Source organism: Triticum urartu, chromosome 7, assembly GCF_003073215.2.
Source record: "Triticum urartu cultivar G1812 chromosome 7, Tu2.1, whole genome shotgun sequence".
Lineage (NCBI taxonomy): Eukaryota > Viridiplantae > Streptophyta > Magnoliopsida > Poales > Poaceae > Triticum > Triticum urartu.
Window position 1 is genome coordinate 695,992,708 of NC_053028.1, and position 26,598 is coordinate 696,019,305.

At 44.7% G+C, this 26,598-nt stretch overlaps 1 pseudogene; it reads left to right on the forward strand.

Annotated features, from left to right (window-relative positions):
* Positions 1-20,904: 20,904 nt before the first annotated feature.
* On the forward strand, positions 20,905-23,654 carry LOC125519453 (annotated as a pseudogene).
* The last annotated feature ends 2,944 nt before the right edge of the window (positions 23,655-26,598 follow it).

The following is a 26,598-nucleotide window of genomic DNA, read 5'->3' on the forward strand; positions in this document are numbered from 1 at the left end:
AATGATTTTGAACAGAAAATACTTTGATAATTTTGTTTTATTTTGTTTATTTTTCCTTTTTTCGTGATTCTTTTTGTTTCTATTTTTATTTATTTTATTAAAGTTATTTTGTTTTATTTTTTTGCTACTTATTTGTTAAAGTTTATTTTGTCTCTACTTATTTATTTTATTTTATTTTTTGTTTTCTTATTTATTTTATGAAAATTCTTTTCGCTTATAATGTTTTGAACAGAAAATACTTTGATAATTTCAGTTGCATAAATTTTATATAATTTTAGTTTCAATAATACTAGAGGTTTATAAAAGTTTTATGAAAATTCTTTTTGCTTATAATTTTTCTATTAGAGTTTCATAACAGTTTTCCAGATCATTCTTTTTTATATTAATTCATTATTTGAGCTAAATGACCTAAAAATTGAAAATGCACCATTCAAAGCCACATCATCAATTTTCAACCCTTTCTGACTTCATTTGTTATTTTTCATGCATTTATTGATTTTTTTGAGCTATATGACCCTGAAAATGAAAAGCACTACAAATGAACTCTGAAAAGCTTTAAAGTTGGCATGGTATCATCATTTCACCCACACAGCATGTGCTAAAAATTTGAGAGGGTTACGGCAAAAACTGGATGCACTTCGTGTACAAAACGGATAATCTCTTTCTAAGTATCAGGGTTTCATACGGAAACTTGTCTGTTACAAAGGGATTTCATTTTTTTTGAACTTATTTGAACTCCAGACTTTTTGTGTGTTCAAAATGCACCATTAAAAACCACATCATCAATTTTCAACTCTTTCCGACTTCATTTGTTATTTTTCAGGCATTTACTGATTTTTTGAAGCTATATGACCCTGAAAATGAAAAGCACTACAAATGAACTCTGAAAAGGTTGAAAGTTGGCATGGTATCATCATTTCACCCACATAGCATGTGCTAAAAAGTTGAGAGGGTTATGGCAAAAACTGGATGCACTTCGTGTACAAAACGGCAGAAACTCGTCTGTTACAACATGCATTTCAAATGAACTAGGAAAAGGTTGAAAGTTGGCATGGTATCATCATAATTGTTGTGGACAGAAAGTCTTCACTTTTTCTTCGCTTGTGTGCTTTGCGTATTGCGCCGTAACCATGGATAATCTTCATCGTTTATCAGGATGCTTGGGTTAGCCTTGACTTTGAAGGGAGGAATTTCATGAAACTTTTCATAATCTTCGGACATCTCTGTCTTGCTCTCCACCCTCACGATGTCCCTTTTTCCTGAAAGAACTATGTGGCGCTTTGGCTCATTGTATGATGTATTCTCTTCCTTATCTTTTCTTTTTCTCGGTTTGGTAGACATGTCCTTTACATAGATAACCTGTGCCACATCATTGGCTAGGACGAACAGTTCATCAGTGTACCCAAGATTGTTCAGATCCATTGTTGTCATTCCGTAGTGTGGGTCTACATGTACCCCGCCTCCTGACAGATTGACCCATTTGCACTTAAACAAAGGGACCTTAAAATCATGTCCGTAGTCAAGTTCCCATAAGTCCACTATGTAACCATAATATGTGTCCTTTCCCCTCTCGGTTGCTGCATCAAAGCGGACACCGCTATTTTGGTTGGTGCTCTTTTGATCTTGGGCGATCATGTAAAATGTATTCCGATTTATCTCATATCCTTTGTAATGCAATACAGTCAAAAATGGTCCCCTGGACAATGAGTACAGCTCATCACAAACAGTGTTGTCACATCTGAGACGTGTTTCCAACCAACTGCTGAAAGTCATGATGTGTTCACATGTAATCCAGTCGTCACACTGCTCCGGGTGTTTGGAGCGCAGACTGTTCTTGTGTTCATCAACATACGGGGTCACCAAGGTAGAGGTCTGTAGAACTGTGTAGTGTGCTTGAGACCAAGAATGCCCGTCCCTGCATATTATTGTGTCCGCTCCTAGCGTGCCTTTTCCAGTCAGTCTCCCCTCATACCGCGATTTAGGGAGACCTATCTTCTTAAGGCCAGGAATGAAGTCAACACAAAAACCCAATGACATCCTCTGTTTGATGGCCCGTGGAGATGCTTCCTTCTGGCCTAGCACGGTTACGGACATATTTCTTTAGGACTCCCATGAACCTCTCAAAGGGGAACATATTGTGTAGAAATACGGGGCCCAGAATGACAATCTCGTCGACTAGATGAACTAGGACGTGCGTCATGATATTGAAGAAGGATGGTGGGAACACCAGCTCGAAACTGACAAGACATTGCGCCACATCACTCCTTAGCCTTGGTATGATATCTGGATCGATCACCTTCTGAGAGATTGCATTGAAAAATGCACATAGCTTCACAATGGCTAATCGGACGTTTTCCGGTAGAAGCCCCCTCAATGCAACCGGAAGCAGTTGTGTCATAATCACGTGGAAGTCATGAGACTTTAGGTTCTGGAACTTTTTCTCTGGAATATTTGTTATTCCCTTTATATTCGACGAGAAGCCAGTCGGGACCTTCATACTGAGCAGGCATTGAAAGAAGATTTCCTTCCCTTCTTTGGTAAGAGCGTAGCTGGCAGGACCTTCATACTGCTTTGGAGGCATGCCATCTTTTTCGTGCAAACGTTGCAGGTCGTCCCGTGCCCCAGGTGTATCTTTTGTCTTCCCATACACGCCCAAGAATCCTAACAGGTTCATGCAAAGGTTCTTCGTCACGTGCATCACGTCGATTGAAGAGCGTACCTCTAGCTCTTTCCAGTAGGGTAGGTCCCAAAATATAGATTTCTTCTTCCACATGGGTGCGCGTCCCTCAGCGTCATTCGGAACAGCTAGTTTGTCGGGACCCTTTCCAAATATTACATGTAAATCAGAGACCATATCAAGTACGTGATTGATACATCTCCGTCGTATCTATAATTTTTTATTGTTCCATGCCAATATTATTCAACTTTCATATACTTTTTGGCAACTTTTTATATTATTTTTGGGACTAACATATTGATCCAGTGCCTAGTGCCAGTTCCTGTCTGTTGCATGTTTTTGGTTTCGTAGAATATCCATATCAAACGGAGTCCAAACGGGAATAAAAACAGACGGAGCTTATTTTTGGAAAATATGGAAAATTCGGAAGGAAAATCAACGCGAACTAGTGCCCGAGGTGGTCACGAGGCAGGGGCGCCCCCCTAGGGCGCGCCCCTACCCTCGTGAGCCCACCGTAAGGCGGTTGACGCTCTTCTTTTGCCACAAGAAAGCTAATATTCGGAAAAAAAAAATCACGACGAAGGTTTCAGGCCAATCGGAGTTACGGATCTCCATATATATATGAAACGGTGAAACGGAGCGAGAAGAGAACTCAGAACCAGAGAGAAACAGAGAGATAGATCCAATCTCGGAGGGGCTCTCGCCCCTCCCATGCCATGGAGGCCAAGGACCAGAGGGTAAACCCTTCTCCCATCTAGGGAGGAGGTCAAGGAAGAAGAGGAAGAAGGGGGCCCCTCTCCCCCTCTCCTCCGGTGGCGCCGGAACGCTGCCGTGGCCATCATCATCACCGCGATCTACACCAACACCTCCGCCATCTTCACCAACATCTCCATCACCTTCCCCCCTCTATCTACAGCGGTCCACTCTCCCGCAACCCGCTGTACCCTCTACTCGAACATGGTGCTTTGTGCTTCATATTATTATCCAATGATGTGTTGCCATCCTATGATGCCTGAGTAGATTTTCATTGTCCTATCGGTGGTTGATGAATTGCTATGATTGATTTAATTTGCTTGTGGTTATGTTGCTGTCCTTTGGTGCCCATCATATGATTGCACCCGTGGATCACACCCTAGGGTTAGTTTTTATGTTGATAGGACTATGTATTGGAGGGCAAGAGTGACAGAAGCTTCAACCTAGCATATAAATTGATGCATACGGGATTGAAGGGGGACCAATATATCTTAATGCTATGGTTGGGTTTTACCTTAATGAACATTAGTATTTGCGGATGCTTGCTAATAGTTCCAATCATAAGTGCATAGAATTCCAAGTCAGGGATGACATGCTAGCAGTGGCCTCTCCCACATAATACTTGCTATCGGTCTAGTAAAGTAGTCAATTGCTTAGGGACAATTTCACAACTCCTACCACCACTTTTCCACACTCGCTATATTTACTTTATTGTTTCTTTATCTAAACAGCCCCTACTTTTTATTTACGTAATCTTTATTATCTTGCAAACCTATCCAACAACACCTACAAAGTACTTCTAGTTTCATACTTGTTCTAGGTAAAGCGAACATCAAGCGTGCGTAGAGTTGTATCGGTGGTCGATAGAACTTGAGGGAATATTGGTTCTACCTTTAGCTCCTCATTGGGTTCGACACTCTTACTTATCGAAAACTATTGCGATCCCCTATACTTGTGGGTTATCAGTGATCACCGGTACACATGGCGGGCTTCTTCCGGTGATCTGCCTCGCCTTTGAAATGCTTGCCTTTCTTTCGACATTGATGGTTGGTCGGGGGAAATCGACGATGGCCCAGATACACATTCTTCCTGCATCTGTCCAGGTATATACTTTTGGTGTCAGCTAAACAGTGCATGCATGTGTGGTATCCCTTGTTTGTCTGTCCTGAAAGGTTACTGAGAGTGGGCCAATCGTTGATGGTTACAAACAGCAACGCATGCAGGTTATATTCCACCTGTTTGTGCTCATCCCACGCACATACACCGTTTCCATTCCACAGCTGTAAAAGTTCTTCAACTAATGGCCTTAGGTACACATCAATGTCGTTGCCAGGTTGCTTAGGGCCTTGGATGAGAATTGGCATCATAATGAACTTCCGCTTCATGCACATCCAAGGAGGAAGGTTATACATACATAGAGTCATGGGCCAGGTGCTGTGATTGCTGCTCTGCTCCCCGAAAGGAGTAATGCCATCCGCGCTTAAACCAAACCATATGTTCCTAGGGTCACCTGCAAACTGAGCCCAATACTTTCTCTCAATTTTTCTCCACCGACCCGTCAGCGGGTGCTCTCAACTTCTCGTCTTTCTTATGGTCCTCACTGTGCCACCGCATAAACTTGGCATGCTCTTTGTTTCTGGACAGTCGTTTCAACCGTGGTATTATAGGAGCATACCACATCACCTTCGCAGGAACCCTCTTCCCGCAGGGCTCGCCCTCAACATCACCAGGGTCATCTCATCTGATCTTATACCGCAATGATCCGCATACCGGGCATGCGTTCAAATCCTTGTACGCACCGTGGTAGAGGATGCAGTCATTAGGGCATGCACGTATCTTCTCCACCTCCAATCCTAGAGGGCATACGACCTTCTTTGTTGCGTACGTACTGTCGGGCAATTCGTTATCCTTTGGAAGCTTCTTCTTCAATATTTTCAGTAGCTTCTCAAATCCTTTGTCAGGCACATCATTCTCTGCTTTCCACTACAGCAATTCCAGTACGGTACCGAGCTTTGTGTTGCCATCTTCACAATTGGGGTACAACCCTTTTTTGTGATCCTCTAACATGCGATCGAACTTCAGCTTCTCCTTTTCACTTTCGCACTTTTCCCTTACATCAACAATGACCCGACGGAGATAATCATCGGGCACATCGTCTGGTTCCTCTTGATCTTCAGCTACCTCTTGATCTTCAGCTTCCCCCGTTGTAGCATCAGTGTATTCAAGGGGCACATAGTTGTCATCATCCTCTTCTTCTTTGTTGTATTCCATCATAACCCCTATTTCTCCGTGCATCATCCAAACATTATAGTGTGGCATGAAACCTTTATAAAGCAGGTGGGTGTGAAGGATTTTATTGTCAGAGTAAGACCTCGTATTCCCACAATCAGGGCATGGACAACACATAAAACCATTCTTCTTGTTTGGCTCATCCACTTCAAGAAATTTACGCACGCCCTTAATGTACTCGAAGGTGTGTCTGTCACCGTACATCCATTGTCGGTTCATCTGCGTGCATTATATATAATTATGTGTGTCAAAAGTAAGAAAATTAGACAAGTATCTATCTAAAGTAAGATTTTTTTTCTTTCAGAAAGAAGATAAGAACAAGAGGCTCACCACGGTGGTGCCGGCGACGAGATCGGCGTAGGTGATCGACGGCGGTGAAGACGAGGACGGGGCCTGACGGACCGCTAAACCTAGACAAATCTCAGAAAAAATGGAGCTCCGAGGTCGAGCTTTGAGAGGAGAAAGCTTAACTAATGTGGCTCGGGCATTACATCAAACACCTCACATGCATACGAGGTGAGCTAGAGCACCCAAATGCCCTTCCTCGCCGGCTAGCAAAAAACAGAGCACTGTGGAGTGCTCTGCTCGCCGGCGATGGGGTATATATAGGAAGCTCATTTGTCCTGATTCATGGCTGGAACCGAGACTAAAGCCCAGCCTTCTGTCCCGGTTCGAGCCAAGAACCGGGACCTATGTTTGTGGGCCAGGAGCGAGGCCCATTGGTCCCGGTTCGTGCCTGGAACCGGGACAAATGGGTCCATACGAACCGGGACCAATGCCCACGAGGCCTCGGCCGGCCCCCCGGGCTCACGAACCGGGACGAATGCATCCATTGGTCCCGGTTCGTGGCAGAACCGGGACTAATGGGCTGGCCAGGCCCAAACGAAAGCCCCATTTTCTACTAGTGTGAAGCTACCAGCGCAGGGCTTCGCCTAAGCACTACGAAGATATGAGCGAGGTGGATTATGGTGGAGGGGGGCACCGCACACGTCTAAAAGCAATCAACTTGTGTGTTCTAGGGTGCCCCCTGCCCCAGTATATAAAGGAGCAAGGGGGAGGCCGACCGGCCCTTGGGGTGCGCCAAGGAGGGGAGGAGTCCTCCTCCTAGTAGGAGTAGGGCTCCCCATTTCCTAGTCCAACTAGGAGGAGGAAGGGGGAAGGAAGGAGAGGAGAAGGGAGAAGGAAAGGCTCCCCCTTCCCTAGTCCAATTCGGACTAGAGGGGGAGGGGGCACGCGGCCCTGCCTTGGCCGGCCCTCTCTCTCTCTCCACCAATAGGGGAACCTGGATGTTCATATTGGCTCCCACATATTCTACGAAGATCTTTATCGGTCAAACCGCATAACAATATACGTTGTTCCCTTTGTCACCGATATGTTACTTGCCCAAGATTCGATCGTCGGTATCTCAATACTATTTCAATCTCGTTACCGGCAAGTCTCTTTACTCGTTCTGTAATGCATTATCCCGTAACTAATTCATTAGTCCCATTGCTTGCAAGGCTTATAGTGATGTGTGATACGTCTCCAACGTATCTATAATTTTTGATTGCTCCATGCTATATTATCTACTGTTTTGGACATTATTGGGCTTTATTATCCACTTTTATATTATTTTTGGGACTAACCTATTAACCGGAGGCCCAGCCCAGAATTGTTGTTTTTTGCCTATTTTAGGGTTTCGAAGAAATGGAATATCAAACGGAGTCCAAACGGAATGAAGCCTTCGGGAACGTGATTTTCTCACCGAACATGATCCAGGAGACTTGGACCCTACGTCAAGAAACAAAGGAGGAGGCCACGAGGTAGGGGGCGCACCTACCCCCCCCCCCCCCCCCCCCCCCCCCCCCCCCCGGCCAGGCGCGCCGTCCACCCTCGTGGGCCCCCTGTTGCTCCACCGACGTACTCCTTCCTCCAATATATACCTACGTAGCCCCAAACGATCAGATACAGAGCCAAAACCCTAATTCCACCGCCGCAACTTTCTGTATCCACGAGATCCCATCTTGGGGCCTGTTCCGGAGCTCCGCCGGAGGGGGTATCCATCACGAAGGGCTTCTACATCAACATCATAGCCCCTCCGATGAAGTGTGAGTAGTTCACCTCAAACCTACGGGTCCATAGTTATTAGCTAGATGGCTTGTTCTCTCTTTTTGGATCTCAATACAATGTTCTCCCCCTCTCTTGTGGAGATCTATTCGATGTAATCTTCTTTTTGCGGTGTGTTTGTTGAGACCGATGAATTGTGGGTTTATGATCAAGTCTATCTATGAACAATATTTGAATCTTCTCTGAATTCTTTTATGTATGATTGGTTATCTTTGCAAGTCTCTTCGAATTATTAGTTTGGTTTGGCCTACTAGATTGATCTTTCTTGCAATGGGAGAAGTGCTTAGCTTTGGGTTCAATCTTGTGGTGTCCTTACCCAGAGACAGTAGGGGCAGCAAGGCACGTATTGTATTGTTGCCATCGAGGATAACAAGATGTGGTTTTCATCATATTGCATGAGTTTATCCCTCTACATAATGTCATATTTCTTAAGGCGTTACTCTGTTTTCATTAACTTAATACTCTAGATGCATGCTGGATAGCGGTCGATGAGTGGAGTAATAGTAGTAGATGCACTAGTGCAGAACCGGGGAATAGCACCGGTTCGTAAGGCCCTTTAGTGCCGGTTCAGGAACCGGCACTAAAGTTTCGGCACTAAAGGCCCCCCCCCTTTAGTACCGGTTCAGCACGAACCGGTGCTAAAGGGGTACCACGTGGCACGAGCCAGCTCCGGGGGCCGGGAGCCCTTTAGTACCGGTTGGTAACACCAACCGGTACTAAATGGTTGTGGGTTTTTGTTTTATTTTGTATTTTTCAATTAAATTTGTGTTATCAATTTAATTTAGGATTGTTTTACGTTATAATGAGTTGTAGTCGTCATCATCATCATCATCGCATATTAATAAATAAATAAACTCTAGCTAGCTAAAAATCATCGTAGTCGTCTAATTACCACTATTTAATCATCATAGTCATTACCGCTAGCTATGTAATCATCATCAACGTTGGCTAGCTTAAAGAGGAAACATTCACTTTGTAACAGAAGCAAAGAGATATCATCAAGTTCAACATAATCATCACCAACATCGAAGTTCAGGACACGGATCCATGAGACAAGTACTAATTAAGAGCATGAAGTAGTAGCTACTGATCCTGCTGCTCCCTCTCAGGTAGAATAGCATAGAACATGTATAGCTCTCCTGATTCATCATACTGGAGCATGCAGATGAATCTGTCTCCTAATCTTGGGTTGCGCTTCTCCTTACTGCCCCCTAGTACTTCTCTGCGATCGTTAACAATTTTGCTCCAATCTTTCACTATTAAGCATTCTTCGCTTTCAGAAATCCTGAATGCACTCATGTGCAATGTAGGAAATCTTGGTCGTAAGCTAACCATTGACATGCGACCTTTTGTCTCGATCCACTGAGGCACAACTGTCATCGGAAGTCCCTGTTGAACAACATCGTATAGTAATTAATATACTAAGCAATGAAAGTTTTAGCTTCAAAAATAATGTATGCAAAAGATGCACTAATTAAGGAAAAATATTTAAAATCTTACCATCTTTTGATTATAGATGTGACCGTAGTTCAATACGATCACCATTGGTCGCACGTTTTGAGTACTAACATTTCTAAGTTTAGGAAAAAAAATTGTCTTGACAGTATTAAGATCCTCAAGCCATGAAACATAATGACTTATCTCCTCGCAGTTTAGTTGAGGCCCCGGGGCAGTAGTAGGTCCTGTCTACCAAGCGCCGGACATGTTTGCTTGAACCAAAATAAGCTGACAATACAAATTCGTTGTCAACTATTTTTGAATAAACTGTATGAAAGACATAAACATATGCATGCATGGTTGAGAAAAACTCACCAAATGGTAGAACTGGAGGCGTTTGCACATCGACCCAGATGTCTATATTACCTTCAATATCATCTTCCGAACGAATATCAAAGGTGATAACCATATCAGGCTCAAATGCATAAGCCTTGCATAGTGCTTGCCAAGTTTTGCATTCAAAATGGGTGTATGTGTCTCCATTATATAATTTGACGTTGAAAGTATACCCATGCTCCGTCTTCAAGTAAACTCTCTTTACCTCCATATCATCTATAGCACTAAAACCTATTTTATCCAAGACAAAAATTCTTGCATGGCAGGGGATGCGCTAGTAGAATAGTGAAAATTTAAAATTATAAGTTGAAGCAAATGAAGCATAAGTTGTGCATTCAAATAATAACTGACAAAGTGACTTACTGTATCAACTTCAAATGTCTCATCCAGCTTGATGCTGAAGCGCCTACCATCAACAAGGAAATTTTGGTCGCACAGGCGCGCTGGTCTTCACAGTGTTCGCACATAATAAAATCTTTTTCGTCGTCAGATGACATTTTCTATGTTCATATAGGTGAAACATTAAACACCTATATCTAGCCAAATATATATTCATCTAACATTTGACATTAATATATCTAACTATATATTCAATTGACATTACTATATATTTAACTTTTCTATGTAATTCATCTAACATTCGACATTAATCTAACATTTATATAAACTCAAAATATATAAAAAATTAAATAAACAGAAAAACTCATTAACAAATAATATTTTAATTAGATCATCAAATCTCATATACCTAAATTTTCTTACTAAAAATAAACTAGTTATATTAATTATTCAACTAGTTCTAATCTCATATACCTAAATTTTCTTACTAAAAATAAACTAGTTATATTAATTATTCAACTAGTTCTAATCTCTAGTTCGACAATTTTTCTATCTAGCTAGCTAATTCATCTAACATTCGACATTAATCTAACATTCGATCATCTAATTAACTTTTCTAAAAAACAGAAAATAAGTAAAAAAATATGTGTGTGTGTGTATGCATGTGTGTGTATATATACGTATATGTGTGTACGTACGTATGTGTGTATGTGTGTGTATATGCGTGTGTGTGTGGTAATATGTGTGTGTGTGTGCGGCCCTACGCTGCCGCCCCGTACGTACAAGCGGGGGCGCCGGCGTACGGGGCGGGGGCGCCGGTGTGTGTGTGTGTATGTGTGTGTATGTATGTGTGTGCGCGGGAGCGAGAGAGAGACGTACGGCCGCGGCGATGACGACGGACGGCGGCGGCGTACGGGGCGGCAGCGCGAGACGACGACGACGACGGGCGGCGGCGGGGACAACGACGGACGACGGTACGGGCGACGGGCGGCGACGACGGGATCGAGCGGCGCGTGCCGCGGAGGTTGGAGACGAAGTGGGGAGATGAAACTGAAATTTTCGCAAGTGCTATATATATAGGATGGGCCTTTAGTACCATTTGGTGGCTCCAACCGGTACTAAAGGCCTATTTTCGCCAGGCCAAGCGGCGGGAAACGAAGGCTTTTAGTACCGGTTGGAGCCACCAACCGGTACTAAAGGGGGGACCTTTAGTACCGGTTGGAGCCAAGAACCGGTACTAAAGGGGTGTGCGCTGCCAGGCGAGGGGCGCAGAAGTTTAGTCCCACCTCGCTAGCCGAAGGGCGCTCACACCTGCTTATAAGCCCCGCCGCCGCTGCCGTCTCGAGCTCCTCTCTAAAGCAGGCCTTCTGGGCCTACCTCTGCTACTCTGCCCTGTGGGGCCTATTGGGCTTGCGGGCCTACATCCTGGCCCAACATTAGGTTGGGTTTCTAGTCGTATGCAGGCCGCTGTGGCCCGGTAGGTGGGCTTTTTTCATTTAGTTTTTTCTTTTCTGCTTTATTTATTTTGTTTTATTTATTTTTAGTTTTTTTGCTGTATTTAGAGTTTCTTTGTGAATATTTTTGATAGTTTTTAGAAACTTTCAGTTAGTGCCGGTACTTTTTAAATTTGAATAGTTTAAATTTTGAATTATTTGAAATTTGTGTGAATCACTAGTTTGTGAATAACTTAACTTTAAAAATACATTTTTCAGTGATTCTTTTTTCTTATGTTTAATATTAGTGTGTTTTATCATTATATTCAATTTGGTAATGCTTAAGTTATTTAAAAATGAAATGCCTTTGTAACGGATGAGTTTTCGTCCGAAACCCTGATACTTCGAAGCAGATTGTCCATTTTGTACACGAAGTGCATCCAGTTTTTGCGGTAACCCTCTCTACTTTTTTGCACATGCTATGTGGGTGAAATTATGATACCATGCCAACTTTCATCCTTTTCTGAGTTCATTTGAAATGCTTTTCAATTTCAGGGTCATTTAGCTGGAAAAAATCAGTAAATGCATGAAAGAATTTGCTTGCACATAAAATTTCTTCGCGTTCCAAATGCCAAAACACATAACTAGCTACCCTAACTATTACAGAGATTCCCTCCTGGGTGTGAAACACAGAAGAAGGTGATGATAGTTAAGCCGATCACATCCCAGATCTTTGGGTGTGAAACTTTTTCATCGCGTGTGTCCAGTTTTTGCCGTGACCCTCTCTACTCTTTCGCGCATGCTATGCGGGTGATATGATGATACCATGCCAAGTTTCAACATTTTTAGGATTCATTTTGTAGTGATTTTCAATTTCACGGTCATTTAGCTCTCTAAACAATTAGGTAAATGACCGAAAACAACAAATGATGTCAGAACATGTTGGAAATTGATGACGTCGCTTTAAATGTTGCATACTAAACACAAAAGAAGTCCGGAGTTCAAATAAGTTTAAAAAACATTGAAGTGGCCATGTAACAGATAAGTTCTCGTCCGAAACCCTGATACTCGGAAAGAGTATGTCCAGTTTGTACACGAAGTGCGTCCAGTTTTTGCCGTGACCCTCTCTACTCTTTCGCGCATGCTATGCGGGTGATATTATGATACCATGCCAAGTTTCAACATTTTCAGGATTCATTTTGTAGTGATTTTCAATTTCACGGTCATTTAGCTCTCTAAACAATTAGGTAAATGACCGAAAAACAACAAATGATGTCAGAACATGCTGGAAATTGATGACGTCGCTTTAAATGTTGCATACTAAACACAAAAGAAGTCCGGAGTTCAAATAAGTTTAAAAAACATTGAAGTGGCCATGTAACAGATAAGTTCTCGTCCGAAACCCTGATACTCGGAAAGAGTATGTCCAGTTTGTACACGAAGTGCATCCAGTTTTTGCCGTGACCCTCTCTACTCTTTCGTGCATGCTATGCGGGTGATATGATGATACCATGTCAAGTTTCAACATTTTCAAGATTCATTTTGTAGTGATTTTCAATTTCACGGTCATTTAGCTCCCTAAACAATTAGGTAAATGACCGAAAAACAACAAATGATGTCAGAGCATGTTGGAAATTGATGATGTCGCTTTAAATGCTGCATACTGAACACAAAAGAAGTCCGGAGTTTAAATAAGTTATTAAAAATAAAAAAGAGGTGCAATGCTGGTTAATTTGCTTCAAGCCATTCGGAATAGTATAGATTGCACTAAGCCACTGCACATAGTTCAGTGCAATCTATGTTATTCCGCAAGGCTTGAAGCTAATCAACATGTAGATGAGCATTGCAACTCTTCGTCATTGTCTGTGCACTCACGGCTTATAAACCGCTCATACTGCCTCTCTCTTGGCGAGGTGGGACTAAAAACAGCTTGCCATAACCTCATTAGTACCGGTTCGTGGTATGAACTGGCACTAAATGGTGATGGTGGGGCCATAGCCTGACCGCAGGCTGACACAGCCTCTTTAGTACCGGTTCGTGGCATGAACCGGTACTAAAGGTTCGCCACGAACCGGTACTATTGATCGCCGCCATGAACCGGCACTAATGTACACATTAGTGCCGGCTCTAATGCAAACCGGCACTAATGTGCTTCACGTTTGACCCTTTTTCTACTAGTGGATGCAGGCAGGAGTCGGTCTACTTGTCTCGGACGTGATGCCTATATACATGATCATACCTAGATATTCTCTAAACTATGTTCAATTCTGTCAATTGCTCAACAGTAATTTGTTCACCCACCGTAGAATACCTATGCTCTTGAGAGAAGCCACTAGTGAAACCTATGGCCCCCGGGTCTATCTTCATCATATTAATCTTCCAATACTTAGTAATTTCCTTTGCTTTTTACTTTGCTTTTATTTTACTTTGCATCTTTATCATAAAAATACCAAAAATATTATCTTATCATATCTATCAGATCTCACTCTCGTAAGTGGCCGTGTAGGGATTGACAACCCCTTATCAAGTTGGTTGCGAGGATTTATTTGTTTTGTGCAGGTGAAAGGGACTCGCGCGTAGCCTCCTACTGGATTGATACCTTGGTTCTCAAAAACTAAGGGAAATACTTACGCTACTTTGCTGCATCATCCCTTCCTCTTCGGGGAAAACCAATGCAGTGCTCAAGAGGTAGCAAGAAGGATTTCTGGCACCGTTGCCGGGGAGGTTCGCGCAAGTCAAGATTTGACTCCCGACAACGAGCCATTTCTGGTGCCGTTGCCGGGCAGTCTACGCAAAAGTCAATATACCAAGTACCCATCACAATCCTTATCTCCCGCATTACATTATTTGCCATTTGCCTCTCGTTTTCCTCTCCCCCACTTCACCCTTTCCATTCTATTCGCTCTCTCTCTATCCTCCCTCTCTTTTCACTCGCCTTTCTTCCGCCATGTTTGAATCAAAAAGGATTGGGGGTTCTCTCCAGAGTTTTAGTACTTTGGACAACCATTCTATTCTCGCTAAGCTCATAAATAAGGATACTATGGAAAAAACTACCGAAGTTATCAATGAGAGTCTTAATAATTTTGATGAAGATGATTCTGGAATTTTTCGTTATTTACTTGATGGATCTTTGAAAGATGCTTGGTATAGACTATTAAGGATCAGGGCCAGCTATGTTCCTCAATATCAAATTGAAGTTTACTTAAAAAGCTTTTATATTGCCCTTCCTTCTTATTTTAAGCATGTCTTAGATTCTATATTTGAAGAAGGTTTTCTTTAAGGGGATGTCGTAGACACTTATGCAAAAATGAAAACTATATTTGGGCACCCCATGAATGAGAAAGTTTAATCTACATCTCTTTTTCTCTCTTGCCAAAATGAATCTATTAAAGAGATAAAGGCTAGCCTAGATACAAATTCCCGTAACAAACTTAATCTTTCCTCTACCATTAATAGCCATGTGCTTTATAAAAATAGAAGGATTAATTCTATAGATAGCAAGTTTGCTCTTTTCTTTCCTAATACCAAAGATGGCAATACCTAGATCTATCCTTGCTTTTCTATGCCTAGCTAGGGGCGTTAAACGATAGCGCTTGTTGGGAGGCAACCCAATTTTATTTTTATTCCTTGATTTTTGCTCCTGTTTAGTAATAAATAATTTATCTAGCCTCTATTTAGGTTGTGTTTTGTGTGTTTAATTAGTGTTTGTGCCAAGTAGAACCGTTGGGAAGACTTGGGGAAAGTCCTGATATCTTGCTGTAAAAAACAGAAACTTTAGCGCTCACAAGAACTGCTGCCATTTTTATTTGGAATGTTTTATTTAGTTAATTTTTTTTGCAGATGATTAATAGATAAATTCCTCACATCCAGAAATTCATTTTAGAATTTTTGGGGTTCCATATCTTGCGCTAGCTACAGATTACTACAGACTGTTCTGTTTTTGACAGATTCTGTTTTTCATGTGTTGTTTGCTTATTTTGATGAATCTATGGCTAGTAAAATAGTCTATAAACCATAGAGAAGTTGGAATACAGTAGGTTTAACACCAATATAAATAAAGAATGAGTTCATTACAGTACCTTGAATTGGTCTTTTGTTTTCTTTCGCTAACGGAGCTCACGAGATTTTCTACTTTAAGTTTTGTGTTGTGAAGTTTTCAAGTTTTGGGTAAAGATTTGATGGATTATGGAACAAGGAGTGGCAAGATACTAAGATTGGGGATGCCCATGGTACCCCCAAGATAATATAAGGACACCTAAAAGCCAAAGCTTGGGGATGCCCCGGAAGGCATCCCCTCTTTTCGTCTACTTCTATCGGTAACTTTACTTGGAGCTATATTTTTGTTCACCACATGATATGTGTTTTGCTTGGAGCGTCTTGTATGATTTGAGTCTTTGCTTTTTAATTTACCACAATCATCCTTTCTGTACACACCTTTTGAGAGAGCCATACATGATTTGGAATTTGTTAGAATACCCTTTGTGCTTCACTTATATCTTTTTGAGTTATATAGTTTTGCTCTAGTACTTCACTTATATCTTTTAGAGCACGGTGGTGGATTTGTTTTATAGAAACTATTGATCTCTCATGCTTCACTTATATTATTTTGAGAGTCTTAAATAGCATGGTAATTTGCTTAAATAATCCTAATATGCTAGGTATTCAAGATTAGTAAAAAAAATCTTATGAGTGTTTTGAATACTAAGAGAAGTTTGATGCTTGATGATTGTTTTGAGATATGGAGGTAATAATATCAAAGTCGTGCTAGTTGAGTAGTTGTGAATTTGAGAAATTCTTGTGTTGAAGTTTGCAAGTCCCGTAGCATGCACGTATGGTAAATGTTATGTAACAAATTTGAAACATGAGGTGTTATTTGATTGTCTTCCTTATGAGTGGCGGTCGGGGACGAGCGATGGTCTTTTCCTACCAATCTATCCCCTAGGAGCATGCGCGTAGTGCTTGGTTTTTGATGACTTGTAGATTTTTGCAATAAGTATGTGAGTTCTTTATGACTAATGTTGAGTCCATGGATTATACGCACTCTCACCCTTCCATCATTGCTAGCCTCTTCGGTACCGTGCATTGCCCTTTCTCACATTGAGAGTTGGTGCAAACTTCGCCGGTGCATCCAAACCCCGTGATATGATACGCTCTTTCACACATAAACCTCCTTATATCTTCCTCAAAACAGCCACCATACCTACCTATTATGGCATTTCCATAGCCATTCCGAGATATATTGCCATGCAACTTTCCACCATTCTGTTTATCATGACACATTCATCATTGTCATATTTCTTAGCATGATCATGTAGTTGACATAGTATTTGTGGAAAAGCCACCATTCATAATTCTTTCATACATGTCACTCTTGGATCATTGCATATCCCGGTACACCGCCGGAGGCATTCATATAGAGTCATCTTTTGTTCAAGCATCGAGTTGTAATCATTGAGTTGTAAATAAATAGAAGTGTGATGATCATCATTTTCTAGAGCATTGTCCCAAGTGAATCTAAAAAAATGAGAGAAAAAGAGAGAAGGGACAATGTTACTATCCTTTGCCACACTTGTGCTTCAAAGTAGCACCATAATCTTCAAGATAGAGAGTCTTTTGTTTTGTCACTTTCATATACTAGTGGGAAATTTTCATTATAGAACATGGCTTGTATATAACAACAATGGGCCTCCTCAAGTGCCCTAGGTCTTCGTGAGCAACTAGGTTGGATGCACACCTACTTAGTTTCTTTTGTTGAGCTTTCATAAATTTATAGCTCTAGTGCATCCGTTGCATGGCAATCCCTACTCGTTGCATTAACATCAATCGATGGGCATCTCCATAGCCCGTTGATTAGCCTCGTTGATGTGAGACTTTCTCCTTTTTTGTCTTCTCCACATAACCCCCATCATATTCTATTCCACCCATAGTGCTATATCCATGGCTCGCGCTCATATATTGCGTGAAAGTTTATAGGATTGAGATTACTAAAGTATGAAACAATTGCTTGGCTTGTCATCGGGGTTGTGCATGATGAGAGCATTCTTGTGTGACGAAAATGAAGCATGACTAAACTATATGATTTTGTAGGGATGAACTTTCTTTGGCCATGTTATTTTGAGAGGACATAATTTCTTAGTTAGTATGCTTGAAGTATTATTATTTTTATGTCAATATGTACTTTTATCTTGAATCTTTTGGATCTGAATATTCATACCACAATTAAGAAGAATTACATTAAAATTATGCCAAGTAGCACTCCGCATCAAAAATTTTGTTTTTATCATTTACCTACTCGAGGACGAGCAGGAATTAAGCTTGGGGATGCTTGATACGTCTCCAACGTATCTACAATTTTTGATTGCTCCATCCTATATTATCTACTGTTTTGGACATTGTTGGGCTTTATTATCCACTTTTATATTATTTTTGGGACTAGCCTATTAACCGGAGGCCCAGCCCAGAATTGTTGTTTTTTGGCCTATTTTAGGGTTTCGAAGAAAAGGAATATCAAACGGAGTCCAAACGGAATGATACCTTCGGGAACGTGATTTTCTCACCGAACATGATCCAGGAGACTTGGACCCTACGTCAAGAAACAAAGGAGGAGGCCACGAGGTAGGGGGCGCCTACCCCCCCCCCCCTAGGCGTGCCCTCCACCCTCGTGGGCCCCCTGTTGCTCCACTGACGTACTCCTTCCTCCTATATATACCTACGTACCCCCAAATGATCAGATACGGAGCCAAAACCCTAATTCCACTGCCGCAACTTTCCGTATCCACGAGATCCCATCTTGGGGCCTGTTCCGGAGCTCCACCGGAGGGGGTATCCATCACGGAGGGCTTCTACATCAACACCATAGCCCCTCCTATGAAGTGTGAGTAGTTCACCTCAGACTCGCAGGTCCATATTATTAGCTAGATGGCTTCTTGTCGGTGTCAAAACCGGCGGATCTCGGGTAGGGGGTCTTGAACTGTGCGTCTAGGCCGGATGGTAACAGCAGGCAAGGGACACGAAGTTTTACCCAGGTTCGGGCCCTCTTGATGGAGGTAAAACCCTACGTCCTGCTTGATTGATATTGATGATATGGGTGTTACAAGAGTAGATCTACCACGAGATCAGAGAGGCTAAACCCTAGAAGCTAGCCTATGGTATGATTGTATGTTGTGATTGTTGTCCTACGGACTAAAACCCTTCGGTTTATATAGACACCGGAGAGGGCTAGGGTTACACAAGGTCAGTTACAAAGGAGGAGATATCCATATACGTATTGCCTAGCTTGCCTTCCACGCCAAGTAGAGTCCCATCCGGACACGAGATGAAGTCTTCAATCTTGTATCTTCATAGTCCAACAGTCTGGCAAATGGAGATAGTCCGGCTGTCCGGAGACCCCCTAATCCAGGACTCCCACAGTAGCCCCTGAACCAGGCTTCAATGTCGATGAGTCCGGCGCGCAGTTGTCTTCGGCATTGCAAGGCGGGTTCCTTCTCCGAATACATCACAGAAGAATTTGAATACGAGGATAGTGTCCGACCCTGCAAAATAAGTTCCACATTCCACCGTAGAGAGAATAATGTTTTTGCAGATCCAATTTGCTAGCTTGTTTCAGCAGCATGACGTTACTTCATGGCCCGGCGATTATTCAAACCGTTTCTCTTAACCAGCCCCGCACATAACGCGAGGCAGTTCTTCGACACATCTTGTTAAAGCAGAGATCGTGTCCCCTTATTACGGGATTCTCATCAATACGGGCGTGGGTAACGCAACCGCGCCATCAATTGCGGCGCTTGGGAGATAAGCGACATTTACCAGGCAAGTGGGGACGCTCAATTTTGTCCGCCCATATAAAGGGATAAGGATTCACCTTTCTATCCACGCCTTCTTCCTCCTCTGCTCATCCGCTCCCGCACACTCGAGCTCTAGCGCCCAAGCTCTCACTTCCATCTCAACCTTCTCCAACCATGTCCGGAGCGGGAGGCAAGTGGATGGTCTCCTCCGTCACGGAGGGAGACGTCAAGAAACTGAGGAGAGCTGGATACCTGCACGACGACATCGCGCACCGGCTCCCAGATGAGGGACAGCTCATCCCCACCCCCGAGCCCCATGAGAGGGTGGTATTCCTCACCCCTTTCCTCCGTGGATTAGGATTCCCTCTGCAACCCTTTGTCCGGGGGCTCATGTTTTATTATGGCCTGGATTTCCATGATCTGGCCCAAACTTCATCCTCAACATCTCGGCGTTTATCGTCGTGTGCGAGGCCTTCCACCGCATCAAGCCCCACTTCGGCTTATGGCTGAAGACCTTCAATGTCAAGCCGAAGGTAGTGAGCGGCCGCCAGGCGGAGTGCGGAGGCGCCATGGTGGGCAAGATGCCCAACATCACATGGCTCGAGGGCACCTTCGTGGACACCATAAAGGGGTGGCAATCGGGGTAGTCCTATATCACCGAGCCGCGCGACCACGCATGGGTAGCGGCCCTCGAGTTCCGATCTGGCATCCCCATGCGGCTCACCTCCTGGAAAGAGAAGGGCCTCTCCTGGGCTAATTCAAAAGAGCTGACCGGACTCCAGTCATGTATTCAGAACATTGTGGATAAGAAGCTCAAGCTTGTCAACAGAGTCCAGGTTATGCTCGTTCGCCGGATACTCCCGTGCCAACAACGGGAGTTTACCTTGTGGGAGTTCAATCCGGCACAGCACCGAACTCTGAACAGGCTCTTCGACACGACTCATGAAGATTCCTGGAGGGTGCTGTTCAAGGGCGCCGCGGTCCCTCCCCCCATTCCTGAGGATCGCGGATTCAGCGCGAAGCGCCACGCCAGTGCGGTAAGTTGTTTTACCTTTTACAGGATATTTGTTTTATATATAGATTGGCTCTATGCGGGATCTAAACTCCCGTAATTTTGATAGGACTGGCAGAAGATGGCCGGACAGATCGACTGTCCGGCTCCCTTGCCCGAAGGCCCCGCAGACGCTCTTCTGACAAAGATGCTGACTCCGGCCCCTTAAAAGGTGACGGAGAAGACCAAGAAGGCCAAGGGAGCTCGAAAGAGTTCCCGACGCCAGGCGTCGTCGGACTCACCGTCTGATGACTCTGCTGCGCACTCTTCCCCCGAAGACGAGGAAGAGGAAGAAGAGGCTCCCCCACCGACTGGGGGAGACAAGAAAAGGAAGGTCGCCCCAACTGGGGAGGCCGAAGTGTCCAAGAAGGGAAGGACGCTCCTTCTGGACAGCTCCACCGCTGCCGACGAAAGTGAAGACGAGTGGTTGCCCAGGGGCAAGCCCCAGGGGAGATCGTAAGTGTTCGGATACCAAAGAAACCCATAGGATTCCTTTGTCGCATTGCTTTCCCTAACGCCGAACTCAATTGTACAGGCTGCCCCGAGCCAATATCGAGGTATCCTCGGACGGCTCCCTGGGCTCGTCGGACATGGATAGCGATCCAGTCCCGACCGCCACCTCCCCTCATCCAGCTGACGATGTCAAGGTGCTATCTCAAGAGCCACCGGATCGAGGGGGGACAGTCCCGGAGGTGCCTCAAGGCGACCTTCCAGACTCCGGGAGCCAAGGGGACGGGGTCCCCGAGGGCTCCGAGTTCGGCCCTCAGCTGAACACCGCGCTGGACCCTCCAACGGTTCCGAGCTCGGGCAGGCGGTCCCCTCTAAGGAGGGTGAGACGCCTGTGTCGGTGACCTCTGTCCATCCAGAGGCGTCGGACACTATGTTGGAAGCGCTTCGCAGCGCTTCCATCGAGGAGGAGCACCGCACTATCATGAGTGCGGTGATCCAGAAGCACTACTAGGGAAAACCTTATACACAGAATCTTAGCAGCAGCGCGGTTTAAAAACAAACGCTACTGCTAATTAGCAGTAGCGAGCTTGAGGAAACCGCGCTACTAATAACCCGATAGTAGTAGCGCGGGTTTTTACCCCTCGCTACTACTAAGCGATTTCCAGCGTGCCTTCCGGGACCAGCTATAGTAATAGCGCGGTTTATAAACCCATGCTACTACTAAGTCGTTAGTAGTAGCGTGGGTTGTAAACCCCACGCTACCACCTGCATCTGCTCCCACCCCACCAACCATCCCACGCCATGTCTCAAAAAAAACACTCAACGCCCGATCCAGATCCCCAATCCCGTCTCCGCTCCCACCTCCTCTCCCCCCCCCCCAAGTCCCAACCCGCCATGGGGGGCAGCCCCCCCCCCCCAGCGCCGCCACCGCCTACGGCTCGCCCCGCTGCAGGGCGTGGAAGCGATGCGTCCACTCCGGCTAGCACGACAGCGCCACCTGGGGCCATGCCACCGCCGCCGACTTTGCGCCCGTGCCCAGGATGTGCCGCCTCGTCATGGCCAACTACGCCCCGCCCGACCTCCTCGCTTGCCGCACCTCCTCCTCAACCCCTCAAACATCGTGCGCCGCCGCACCTATGCCGACACGGGGGGCCGGGTCACGCCCTACCTCGTCTACCTCGACCACGCGCACGCCGACTTCGTGCTCGCGCTGCGCGGCCTCAACCTCAGCCGCGAGTCCGACTACGCGCTGCTCCTCGGCAAGCGCCGCTTCGACGGCGGCTACGTCCACAACGGCCTCCTCCGCGCCGCCGGCTGGGTGCTCGACAGGGAGTGCGACCTGCTCCGGGACCTCGTCGACCGGTACCCCGCCTACATGCTCACCTTCACGGGCCACTCCCTCAGTGCTGGCGTCGCCGCCATGCTCACCATGGTCGTCGTGCTCAACCTCGACAAGCTCGGCAAGGTCGAGAGGGGCCGCACCAGGTGCTACGCCATGCCCCCCCCCCCGGCCGTATGTCGCTCGACCTCGCCGTCAGATATGTCGATGTCATCAAATCCGTCATGCTGCAGGTGACTCACTGATGACCCAATTGATTTGGTTGCTTGCTTGTCTGAATTTGGTGGTTACAAGTTCAGTTGTAGAGGAATTTGGGTTACATGTAGTATGTCTGAATTTGGGTTACATGTAGCTGTCAGGCTGAATTTTGGTGGATACCTGCTCTGCTTCTGAGTGGAGGCATACCGATGGCAGGTTGTAGCAAATCAGGAGGCCGCCGCCGTCGGCGGACGCTGCCGAGTGGAGAAACTACGTGGACGGTGGACGCTGCCGAGTGGAAAAACTACAGCGGACTGGTGAGATAACTGAAATTTCATAACAGTGACTCCATGCATGGTATGTTCCCCTTTTGCCATATTTTACATACGCATCTTATATATTCTTTGAGATCTAAGCCCTTAGGGACAATAGATTCTGATCTTCTGGTCTTTGCCTGCTGATGCTTTTATTATTCAAAGTGGTTCAGTTCCAATACGTACAGACTAGCCATATTATGACTTGCAGGATTGTTTTTTTTTTACTTTTTTTACATTCTCATTTAAGTTTTCTTGCGATAGCACACTAATTAACAGAAAAACCTTATGGCATGTGACCTTTTCTATGTGTGACGTATATGTAAAGTTAGTTTTCTCTTAAAAAATCATCCGTCGATAAGCTGAATTAGAGGGAAATTCATGGAAAATGAACCAGCATACAAACCATAGTAATAATCCCAGTGAACTAGCTCTACAGACTAGCATACATGTTATTTAGAAACAAGGGGTTTGCCATGCTACAACAGATTCCTGACTAAATTTATCTATTCTACTTGGTCTTTTGATTTGAAACATCTATATATTCCTCATAAACATATTGGTTTTGCTACCAGCAGTAGGCGCTTTCTTTGTTCTGCAGCTGGGATTTCAGTAAAAGAACATGTTTAACCTTCAGTGAATATGCACAGTACCAAGACTTTGTTCTGCAGCTCGCACGCCGCATCCGTGGCGAGAGGGCCTAGGCTGCTCTGTGCGCGTCGTCGTCTTAGCCAGTTGTGTTAATCGGTGGAAATGCGAGAGGGCCACGCCTCACTAGTAATCTTGTTGATTGCCTCTGAACCTGAATGAACAGCCTTGCTCATTTAGTTCTGTGTGTCCATATGATTTATGCTTTGCTGTTTTATCCTGTTGTTCCTTTTGATCCCTGTGACTGTTGCAATCAACTCTACCTGTACCATGATGCTAACTGGTAAATTAGGACAAGATATGTTTCTATTTTGCACTGCTCATATTGTACATACTGTGATTCATCTGATGGGTTTCTTGCACCTGCAAATGACAGCGTCATGATGTTGTCAACGGTGTGGCTGAGGCAGAAGGTGTATCCAAATATGATGCAGGTGTAGCTGCTGCAGATCAGAAAGGTGAACACATGTTCGCCTATATTAAGATATTTTCTGTAATTTAAAGCTGAAATGATATCCTGTAGCGAACTGGGATTATGGTCTGTCTCTTAAACTATCTTTGATCTTGTCCATAATGCTTCCCTGCAGAGCAAAAAGGTTCAACAACCATGAAATCCTAGCTGAGGACGTGCGAGACTGGGATATAGCCAGTGACCGGGGGCAAGGGCAGCGTGCGCAGGTGCTTTCTTTGTTTTCAATCTAATTGTTGTGTGTTATTATCTTGAATACATTTCTCTTTTAATTTATTTTCAATCTTCCAAGCCTGGACATAGTTATTGTATCTTATTATCGTCTTTGGAAGTGGCCGGACCCTTCCGTGAACCCTGCGCAAGCAGGAGCTAACTAACAAGTTTTCACTTTCTCGACTGGGTGCAGGGTGATCGACGAGGACTACTGCGGCCCGCTAGGAGTCGTGCTCTTCAACTACTCGGAGTCAGACTTCACCGTGAAGCCCCGCGACCGCATCATACAGATTATCGTCCAGGTGATTGCGACACAGGAGGTCCCCGGGGTGGAGGACCTCGACGCCACCGTCCGGACATCACCGAGGTGGAGGACGACGCCACCGTCCGGAGTTCCTCAAGGTGGAGGACCTCGACGCTTTGTACATACATCTAGAGAAGTGGTCTGGTTAGGTTGGTGGTGAAACGCTAGGGAAGGTACCAACCTTTTGATGATGGTTGTGTGTGTCCTCGTGATCTCTTCGAGTTGAGATGTTGAATGTTGCATCCATGAACACTACAAGTGTTAAGATGGTTCTGTGAAATTTATTTTGCACTGGACGTGTCTCTGATCTCCATTCATGAATACTACATCTATTTTTATTTTATTTTAATTCCTAATTTGCTACTAGTAGCGTTGGAAAAAAAGTGCCCTACTAGTATTTAGGATACTAGTAGCGCTGGTATTGTAGGCACGCTACTACTACTTCATTAGTAGTAGCGCGGGTCTGTAATAGCAGTAACGTGGGTGGCACACGCTACTACAAACAAAGTTAGTAGTAGCGCGGGTTCCTCCCACGCTACTACTAACTATTAGCTGTAGCCCGATACTAGTAGCGCGGGTACCTGCGCTGCTAGTAGCCATTTTACCCGCGCTGCTAGTAGCCTTTTTCCTAGTAGTGAAGGTTCAGTCCGCCAAGAGCGGATTGACTGAAGCCTGTGCTAGCCTTCTAACCGGCTTCGAGGTAAGTGTTTTAAAATGTAGTAGAAGTATTACCGCATAGACAGTAGCCCCTGATGCTTTGTTTGGTGTTCACAAAGAAAAGCCGAACAGAGGATCAAATAATATCGCAGGAGTCTAATATAAGTATGTCAATATGCATATGCAGGCTTCGCTGCTGGCGTCCGCCGCACTAACTGCGGAGGTCGTCATACTCAAGGAGGCCCTCGAGGGGTCCCAGAAAGAGCTCGGCCTTGCTAAGAGGCAGCTCAAGGAGAACAAGGGTAAGTAATACCCCGTCTGTAGATGAGAAAAAGGACGCGATTGCTAAATGACAGGATCATTGTATGTTTGCCAGGGGCCACGACCGAGGTGGCGACCCTGAAGCAAGCGCTGTCCCAGGCCGAAGAAAAGGCGGCCCAGGAGCGCACCGAGCGAGAGAGGCACGAGGCTCGGGTGGGCGAGGTGCAGCAAGAGCTCCAGGCTCTCGTGACAAAGCACGAGGCGTTGGAGCTTGACTTGACACTACTAGGAAAAGGCCTACTAATGGCGCACCTAATTTGGCCATTAATGGCGCATTAGTGGTGCGCCATTAGTAGCACGCCATTAGTATATTTTACTAATGGCGCACCACGGGTGCGCCATTAGTATCTAGTATACTAATGGCGCACCTCAGATGCGCCATTAGTATATACAACAGTGCGCCATTAGTATGCCTCCCAGGGGGCCATGTATACCCAGGTGCTTTGGCATACTAATGGCGCACCACAACGAGATGCGCCATTAGTAAGTTCGGCATACTAATGGCGCACTGTCTAATGATGCGCCATTAGTATCCTTTGGCATACTAATGGCACACTATGGTGTGATGCGCCATTAGAATGAATATTAGGTTTTTTTTATTTTTTAATTTTCTATTTTTTGCACAGGTTACAAAATGTATAATTGAACAAAATATAAACAGCACACATCAACAACAGATTCATCGAATACAATAGAAGATTAGTCTCTGAATACAATTCATCATTTTAGTCTCCGAATACAATTCATCATATTAGTCTCCGAATTGAAAAGACCGAACAAAGATAGAACATTGTATTACAAGTCTCGAGACCGCGAGTTTGTCTTCACATTACAAGTCGATATCGATCATCTAAACTACCATCACATAGAAGACAGCTGCGGTCATCACGATGAGCATCATCACGATGAAACTCGTCTTCATCCGGTTCCTCCAACGCTCCCTCCCCTCTCCCGCTAGATAGCGGGTGTATCTAGATTCGGCCTCGGCCCTAGTGGCGTACCCTTTGTAACTGTTACCGCTGAATTGGTGAACCTGTCTCCGACACTCCTCCCAGTCGTCGTAGACTCCGGGAACCTTACCCTTGTACACGACATACCACGGCATCGCTATGCAGTAGCCAAACGAAATGTTAGTACCAATTCACAGACAGTACATAAGCAATATATAAGTATGCAACAGAACGATCGGAAGAGAAAAGCAAGACATTAATAGCATCGATTACATCTTAAGTTGAACGACTCTCGAAACCAAAGAGACATACTACAAGTTCATTAAAGTTTAATTACAACATGAGCCAATCGATGTTTCAGAACTAGACACAGCATCACTGCTTTCGACTCGACTCAAGGGACCGGAGCGTGGATGAAGCTGCCGTCTATCGTGGGAGTCATGAAAGAACGGGCGTTGTCAGCCTGCATT